Source organism: Urocampus carinirostris, chromosome 19 (assembly GCF_059441175.1).
Source record: "Urocampus carinirostris isolate Australia breed hairy pipefish chromosome 19, RoL_Ucar_1.0, whole genome shotgun sequence".
Lineage (NCBI taxonomy): Eukaryota > Metazoa > Chordata > Actinopteri > Syngnathiformes > Syngnathidae > Urocampus > Urocampus carinirostris.
The window spans coordinates 10,614,746-10,624,449 of record NC_142367.1 but is presented as its reverse complement, the minus strand read 5'-3'; the positions used below and the strand labels follow the sequence as shown (position 1 = coordinate 10,624,449).

At 40.3% G+C, this 9,704-nt stretch overlaps 1 long non-coding RNA gene across 1 annotated transcript in view; it reads left to right on the top strand.

The window, feature by feature from the left end:
* Positions 1-9,704, top strand: part of LOC148347266 (uncharacterized) — a 346,298-nt gene that overhangs the window by 334,003 nt on the left and 2,591 nt on the right. The gene's annotated exons all lie outside the window — the stretch shown is intronic.

The following is a 9,704-nucleotide window of genomic DNA, read 5'->3' as shown; positions in this document are numbered from 1 at the left end:
TATTTGAGTGAATGAGCGAGCGCATGTGGCGGTGAAATTTTCCCCATGAAAGCGAGGGAGCCCTCCAATAACCTGTGAAATAACGGTCAGATATCATTTTTGTTGCTTTTTCCGAAAAAGGTGTATAGATGTGTTTGGAGCTCTGTTCTTGCCAACGTCAACACTGTAATCCTTTTTTTTTTTTTTTTTTTTTTGTTTCTCCCTTTTCTCACTGCCTCTTGGGACTGCTAATAAAAATGATTGTTTCAGAAGTGAAATTCAAGACCAGTCTTCTTGTCATGAACCAGAACAGGATCAGGACCCAAACGCGTGACGTTACTCACACAAGCCTTTTACTTTACGGGAAATGGGGAGTTATGCACGGTTGGCAGGTGTCTTGCGTGGAATGATAGGAAGCCAGAGGCTGACCAGATCGATACCAAGTGCCAGAGTTGATATTGGATAGATAATAAAACAGAATATCAAAATAAACAGGACAAACTAGACAGGAACGAAAACGGAAGAAAATAAACAGGACAAGAATAGACGTAAACAAAACTGGAAACCGAAATCAAACAGTACAAAATAAACGGAAACAATACCAAACAGGAAATACCGAATGGAACTGGACCGAGTCGAAACCCACGTTTTGCAGGGCAGAAGTTTGTTGACGGACCGACAAAGAAAAAATGAGAGCACTGAGCTTAAAAAGACGGAAAGCCTATTTGTCAATGAGACGTTGCTGGTGCCACACGGGTGGGGCCAATTGAGCGCCATGGCAACCGTGACACTTCTAATATATTAAAATGTTAGAGAAAGGGCAAGTGCCGGTAATACGTACTACATGGGATACTAAATATAAACTTTATTGTAATTTTAAGAAATTACAAATTAAGAACTTATTTTTCCCGCTGGTTGTAGCTCCCGTGTTATTTTCGATTGTTCTCAGCTCAGGGATGCTGCTGGAAATGTGAATTTCCCTTCGGGGATGAACAAAGTATCTATCTATCTATCTATCTATCTATCTATCTGTTATTTGGTATTAATAAGTTGAGTATCGGTATTATCTGGAAAAGATTGTCTCAAATAACTACAGTATAAGCACAGTATTATTATTTTTTTGTTAACTTAATGCAATTGTGAACTCCCCATCTCTCTCTGTTTTTTCTTTGTCTTGCTCTCGCTTTATCTCTTTTCCTTTCTCTCTCGTGCTCTCGCGCTCTCTCTCTTGCTCTTGCTCTCTCGCTCTCTGTCTGTCTGTGGCTCTCGTTTACAAAATATCATTTTTAGAATGAATGCAAATCTCAAACACATTATTTTTTTTAACCTTTTAGCCACAGATCTATAAAACTCAAATTTGTATGGAGAATTTAATTTCGAATATAAAACACAAAAATAATTTAACTTAAACTAAAACCCTGAATCGATAAAAATGATCCTTCATAGAAAATGAATTGCCAGGAAAACAAAAGTAATGTATTGTTTATTTTGTATCTGAACTATTTAACTATTCAATTGCACATGCATCATATTTTAAAATAATACAAATAATCCTTCATTTAAAAAAACAAAAGAAAGGCCACGTCTTTTAAGAGCCCCCAAAAATTACTTTTATGAATAAAGTATTGCTTCCTGGATGGAAGTTCCCTGAAATAATGACACCGCAACAGGAAATAAATTTCTCTGGATATAAAAAAAAAAGTGGATTAATTTTGCCCCCGCTGGTTTGCAGCCAAGCGAGAGAAAGTATTAATGTTGCATCTGTCGGATTGTTTGTCCTCCCTGATGAGAGAATTTGACATTGCACGCCACATTTCCGGTCTGGTCTCAACATTTTCAGTTTTTTAAGAGACATTCTGGACCCTCGTCCCCCGATTGGTGTCCAAAATGTTCGTTTTTCATCATAAATGGAACTTCAGCAGAAAATCCACTGGAGGTCAGCAAAAGCTCGCTGTTCATTGTAAATCATTCCCTAAAAGAGTTTTTTTTTTAAATCAAATTTATTTTTCTGTAGTCAATCGGTCACAGCAACCTCGTTATGAATGTATATATATATATATATATATATATTGCAGTTGTGACTGCCATTCAAAGGCATACTACTGGGACAGAATCAAGCGAGAGGAAGTGAGTATGCATCCCATTATTTTTAGATTTCTTCATTTTGGAAGCATGTATATGATGAAAATGATATTATTCGTGGCTAAATCAACTTGTTAATGTAAATATATTTAGATTAAATGTGTTTTTTTATTCCATCCATTATCTGCACCGCTTATCCTCAGTAGGGTCCCGGGGGTGCTGGAGCCCATCCCAGCTGTCTCTCGGCAGTGGGCAGGGGACACCCTGAACTGGTTGGCAGCCAATCGCAGGGCACATAGGCACAGACAATACGCTTGCTCATTTACTCCTAGGGACAATTTGGACCGGCCATTTCACCTGACGTTCATGTTTTTGGAATGTGGGAGGAAACCCAAGCAAGCACGGGGAGAACATGCAAACTCCTCTCAGGAAGGCTGGTAGCTGGATTTGAACCCATGACCTCAGAACTGTGCTACGCACGCGCTAACCACTGCTGCACCGTGCCGCTTGTGGGGTTTTTTTGGTGTGTTTTTTCTTTAATGACAGTATCAAAATCACTTGGAAACATAGAATTTGAATGATGACCTCGCCTTTGATAATACGAGGGCCTGCTCTCCAAAAGTATTACTACTTTTCTCTTACAGGGTAGCCAAACATGTACCCGCGGGCTGGATCAGGTCTGCCAAGGGTTTTAATCCGACCAGCGAGACAACCCTGAGCAAAGCGCGAGAAAAAAGGGCTGCAGTTTCTAATATGTCCACTTGACGGCGCCGAAGCTCGGCAAAGCCACCTACAAAACAACTGTAGCTGTATTCATTTCTTTTTTTTTCTTGCCTATTAACTCGCTCTTTTTCTTTTGCTCTCTTACTCCCTCCCTCTTTCTCATTGCTTTTTCATTCTGTCTCTTTCTGTCTTTCTTTCTCCCTTCTTTTCTCTATTTCTCCCAGTGTATTTTTCTCTCTTTCTCTTCCATTTTCCTCTTTTTCTCTTGCTTTTTCTTTCACTCCTTCTTTCTTCCTCTTTTCTCTTTTGCTGTCTCCTCCATTTCTTGCTTTTTTCTCTCTTCCTATGCCTCTTTCTCAAGGTGTCTCTTTTTTTCTCTTCCCTTTTTCTCTTCTCTCTCCTCTCTCTCTCTGGCTCTTCTCTTTCTCCTTTTCTTTCCCTCTCTCCTCATTTCTCTCTCCTTTTTTCTCTCCCCCCCGCTCTTTATTTCTCTTCAATCCTCCCTCATTCTTTCTCTTTTTAATCTGCCATCGCCATCTCCCCCCCCTCTGCATCCACCCGCTACTCCACTAACCCGCTCAAGTCTCAGCATCTTTTCACACCAAAGTGAATCAAATGTTTTCTCTTTCTCAAATTATTAAAAATATTAAATCATACACGCGAATTTTACAGATGTCCAGTGTTGTAATTAGCATAGGTTTTTATCCCACACTATGTCAATCTAACTTGGTGACCCCATCTAAGAACGGTCTGTACTGTAATAGGAAAGCAAATATATAGGCTACACTTGACATTCTTAATCGATATGATATTTGGTGTCGATGCTATTTAAAGAATATTTGGATGTTTTCAACATCATCCCCGTATCGCATCATGTTCTCGTTACATCCTCAAAGTAGTTCATCTTGAAAAAAAGAAAGAAAAATAGAAGCAAGTGTGCCATGACTCAAACACCCCCCCCCCCCCCCCCGTGACCCCGTCCACCCTATCGTCCGCGTCATGTGACGTCACTCCCATCCTGGTCACTGCGATTAGTCACCATATTAAATTTCGTTTTTTAAGGCAGACAAAAAGGTGGAATGATTTGAAAATCTGTTGATCATGACGCCGCAAAGATCACTTTGTTGTTCGTTTCGACGCCTCCTCTTGTGGCTAAGAATAGACATGGACGACACAAACACACGGGAGGATTTATGTGATTCATCAAGCAATCCTTTTTGGGGAGGGGGCGTGTTACTTTTGCTCATTTTATACGGCTCGTACATAAATGTGCTTACCTTTGCTTAAGATGTTCTTTTTCGAGAGAGAGAGAGAGAGAGAGAGAGAGAGAGGGAGGAAAGAAAGAGAGAATGAGATGGATAGATAGATAGTGGATATTATATCTGTAAGACAATATGGTGAAAGGGTGCGTTACGCAATGCTCGCCACTTCAGCACCACGGACAGCTCCGTAGATTTATCGATAGGCGGTCGCAGAGGGCACCCTAATGAGGACGGGATAGGTAAACAAAACCATCACTCTTATTCCGCAAGTCGTTGACTTGCACTTCAAACAAAAATAAATCTTTACCCCAATCTCGGAAAATTTGGCCTATTTTCTTTTTATTTTTAATTAAATTAAAAAAGCTATCCCTATTACATGCATTTCTTTTTTCATATTTTGTTCAGGCAGAGTAAGTTTGTGTTTTCTTTTTTTTTTTATCCAGTTGGAGATAGTTTTCCAACAAATCTTGAGTTTTCTTACTTTAGCTTTTTGTTCAGTCACAGCATGTATAGCATTGATTATATTCAATGCTGGGGTGGCACGGCCCCATGTTGCGTAGGTTCAGGGTTCAATTCCAGCTAAGTTGTAGAAGCTTCTCATGGCATCTTCCTCTAGGTACCACACAAAACATTTAGACCCAAGGTAACCCAATGTGTGAAAACTGGCTGATAACGAAATAGTTGCTAATCTGACAGGACATTTGGATTTCCCGTGTGGAGTTTGCATGTCCTCCCCATGCCTGCTTGGGTTTCCTCCCACATTCCAAAGACATTCATATCAGGTTAATTGGCCGGTCCAGATTGTCCTAGGTGTGAATGAGCGAGTGAGTTGTCTGTCCCCTGCCAACTGCTTGAGAACAGCTGAGATGGGCTCCAGCTCCCCTGCAACCCTACTGAGGGTAAGCGTTGCAGATAATAGATGAATGGATGTATTTTATGCTTTCGTCGTCATCGCATTCACTTATGGTTTTCTTTCAATTGTAGGAATTTCTCTGGGTCCCTTTTATATTTTATTCTGTTGGTTGGTGTTGGAACATTATGTAGTTTTTTGATCCAAAATTATATTCCTTGCCTCCTCTCACTTTTGTGTTTTGTTCAGTTAAAACCAGTGGGCATGTGGTCTTATTTCACGTTTTTTTCGTACAGGTTAGCTTTTATTCCAGCATATCCGGCATCCTTTCCTTGAATGTTTTGTCCATTTAGATCTTGTTAGGGTTTTTACACGATGTTGCAGGGATTCATTGTCAAGCCTGTTGTTGAGTAGCTTTGATTTTGATGAATTCTAGAAATCCTTGTTCTGCTTCCCCGGCCATGACAATTTCTTGCCAATGGGGTAAGAATTTATTTCCCTAAAGTAGCGTTCATTTTTCCTACTTTGCCTCCATCTTTGAACTCAGTATGCCAACATCCTCTGTTTGCTCAGCACTCTGAAAAGCGCAAAAAAATGCAGATTTTTTTAAAGCTGTCAGCATTGGAGCACAGTGGAAAAAATATGATGAAGTGGTGGATCCGCAAAGACAAATGAGCACGCTTGGAAAACGTAGGCCGCCTGGCCCCGCTGCTGCCCTCCTTTTTCCTACGTGCGAACCCTGCTGCCTCGCCTCCTCTTCCTCCACCTCCTCAGCCTCCGCACGCCATTACATAATTCTCGACTCCTCGGCCCTTTGTTAGCTCGTCACTACCACACACTTCGCCGTTGGATGGAGGAACCCAAAGTTCTCTGAAAAGAAAAAGCAGATTCAGTAACTTTTGTTGTTTTGTATGTACAATGGAACTGTAATTAGCAACTACGCTGTAAAACAATTAATTCTTTACCCATTTGGCAGAAATTTTGTTCTCATTTTGAGTATAATATATATATATATATATATAGATATATATATATCCATCCATCCATCGATTATCTGTACCGCTTATCCTCAGTAGGGTCGCGGTTGTGCTGGAGCCCATCCCAGCCATCTCCGGGCAGTGGGCAGGGGACACCCTGAACTGGTTGCCAGGCAGTCACAGGGCACACAGGGACAGACAATTCGCGCGCTCCTTCATACCTAGGGACAATTTGGATCGGTCAATTAACCTGACATGCATGTTTTTGTAATGTGGGAGGAAACCGGGCACGCAAGCACGGGGAGAACCTGCAAACTCCGTACAGGAAGGTTGGTAGCTGGATTTGAACCCAAGACCTTAGAACTGTGCCGCACACGGGCTAACCACTGTGCCGCCGTATGTATATATACATATATATAATTTTTTTTTTAAATATATTTCAAGATATATAACAAAATTAATAAATGTGAATTGACTTGAATATTTCTTCTTGATTCACAAATAAAATAAAAAATCATCCCAGCAATGAGCAAAACGTATCTAACAGATATTTTGCTCATTTAAAGAAAAATGTTCTACTTAGATGAGGGAAAAATAATAATAAAATAATAAACAATAATGCTAAAATGAGACAATACAAATTATTTCAAGTGTAGAAAAATTCGTAAAAGTAGGTAGCAGCACGGCAGCGCGGTGGTTAGCACATGTGCGGCACAGTTCTGAGGTCATGAGATTGAACCTTCATGTGTGGAGTTTGCATGTTCTCCCCGTGCTTGCATGGGTTTCCTCCTGGCACTCCGGTTTTCTCCCACATTCCAAAAAACATGCATGTCAGGTTAATTGGCCGGTGTAAATTGTCCCTATATTGTGAATAAGCGAGTGGATTGTCGGTCTCTGTGTGCGATGCGACTGGCTGAAAACCAGTTCAGGGTGTCCCCTACCCACTGCCCGAAGATAGCTGGGATGGGATCCAGCACCCCCTGACCCTACTGAGGATAAGCGGTGCAGATAATGGATGGATGGGTTCCATAACCTGCAAGTCCACTGCAGGTTCAAGAGCGTTCTCCATTCAGGCCCCGGTGCTGTGAAATGAAATTTTACATGCAACCTCAGTTGAACTGTTTAAATCTAGGCTTAAAACACACTTCTATTCTATAGCTTATGAATGACCCATATTTCATGTTTACAATATCTGTGTATTATTTGTTATTGCAACATCCATCACAGCCTGGTCATCCTGGACGGGGGATTACCTCATGTGCGGTCCCTTCTCAAGGTTTCTTCGTTTTCCTCGTATTGAGGTATTTGAGATTATCCTTGCCCTCATGTAGGTTTTAGATCAAGGGATCATAATAGTCTGCAGTTTGCAATAGTCTGTGGTCTGTGCAGCCCGTTGGGACTCCTTGGGTGCTGTGTGACTTGACTTGACTTAACATTAGCTAAACAGATATTTAGTGGATGGGATATAACTTAAATCATTTTAAGAAATATTTTCCAACGAGTTTAGGAAAATGCTTAACTACAATAACCAGTAATAATGCAGCTAGAAAAACAAGATACACTGTCTAAAAGCCGGAAACAAATAAATGGTAAATGGTCTGCATTTATATAGCGCTTTTCAAGTCAATGTGCTTCACACTTACCCACACACACACACACACACACACACCAATAGCGGCCATGCAGCCATGCAAGGCACCGACCTGCTTATTGGGGGCATTAGAGTCAGTGTCTTGCCCAAGGACACTTCAGCATGTAACACGGAGTAGCCGATAATTCCTTGATTCTCAAATAAAATAAAAATCATCCTTAAAAACCAGCTCAACTGTTAATTAGCGGATGTCAAAAAGTTTTTCCTGTTTTAAGAAATATTTTCTACCAACATGAAAAAAATAAATATTTAAATAAATGCTAGATGAGACTATTTTGAGTATACTGGAAAAAACAGATCAAATTTCTTAAAAGAACTTGTAAATTTAATATTTCAAATTAGCAACACTTCCTATTTTTTTCTGGCAAGATGGATTCCACAATATCTTTTGTAACCAGTATGACCATCTATAAAAGGAATATCCAAAATTTGTATTCATATTTAAGAAAAAATGTATTTAACCACAAAATTGAAAGGAAAAGTTCATCTGATCATCTGACTGATATTTTTAAATACATAACAAAAAAATCCCAGCATATTTTTCTTAGTATTGTAACAACAATTTACTATTCCTTTTGTTCTAGGTTCCGGCCAATAAAAGGCAGCCAATACTATTGGTATAGATTCACGTATCCCTTAACCGCAAGAGTCCTAGGGGCATCACGTCCTGTGGTGTGTCTTAGGCAAGTACATCCTGGCGGCGCCCATCCCTTTCCAGGCTGGTTTTTAGCCGAGGAATTGCTCCACCGTATGAAACGGATTACGTTGGTTTTCATGGTTACCAGTAGCAGGAGAGGCCTCCTTATCTGACCAGATACAGCACCTTCATCATTTGGTTGCCGTTTTTTGGGGTGTAAAACGTTATCCCGCTCCTCAAAGATGAGCCAGATCTCAGCATTGACAGGTAGGGACGTGTGAGATTATCTGGGGAGAACCATTATGTCCCAAAATAATTATCAAATGACTATCATGACTTACAATAAGCATTGCAAGTCCCTAATATTTACCAACCGGACTAAAATAAATACCCCAGCTTTCTGGAAGCCATGTCCTCCCACGATGGCCTGCCACTCACGCCACATTAAACATTTAGCAAGTGCGCTAACTGTGCTGCAGTCGCTTAGTGTGTTGCTATTGCTAGCTAGCTGGCCCATAACACGCTCATTGACACGTACGACCACATGCAAAAGCAAAGGCAGTGACTCGGAAAAGGCCGAGCATGTTCAGAGCAAGACCTGTATTGATTTGTATTGATCCATGCGGTGTGTGTGTGTGTGTTTATCTAATTTTCTTACTTGTTCTGTTACTGGCAAAATGCTGACTCAGCAACACATTTGAGTAGGCCGAGTAAAAGAATGCTACTTTTGCAGAATTGATTGATGTTAAAGGACATATAAAAAGGGGAATTAATTGCTTTTAATCTAAATAAGTTATATGAAGCATTTTTAGCTTGTTCAAATTAAGCAAGAAGAAGTAGAAATAGTTGATATTAAACATAGTATATATATATATATATATATATATATATATATATAAAATGAACACTAAAAATATTAATATATGATATATACATTACTGGGTGGCACGGTGACTGGGTGTCAGCGCGCAGCCCCACGGTGCAGAGGTTTAGTCCAGCTACCGCAGCCTCCCCGTGTGGAGCTTTCATGTTCTCCCTGTGCCTGCATGGCTTTCCTCCCACATTCCAAAAACATGTATGTCAGGTTAATTGGTCTGTCCAAATTGTCCCTAGGTGTGAATGAGCGAGTGAGTTGTATGTCTCTTTATGCCCTGTGACTGGCTGGCAACCAGTTCAGGGTGTCCCCTGCCCACTGCCCGAAGACAGCTGGGATGGGCTCCAGCACCGCTACGACCCTACTGCGGATAAGCGGTGCAGATGATGGATGGATGGATGGATATACATTACTACTATTGTAACAAGACAGAAGAAAACATAACATATAGCCCGAGCACAAAAACACTGTCCCCAAAATGTAAAAACAAAACAGTTTTAACAGTTTTAAGTTTTAACTTTTTGTACAATATTTTGCATATCTGAAGTGTATTTTTTCCAATTTTTAAGATACCTATGACTTATTTTGGGATTAACATAATTGTACTGTCCATTAAGCGTATTCTCTCTTATTTTAAGATCAAACTTGTTTATACAAATAAAAATGACT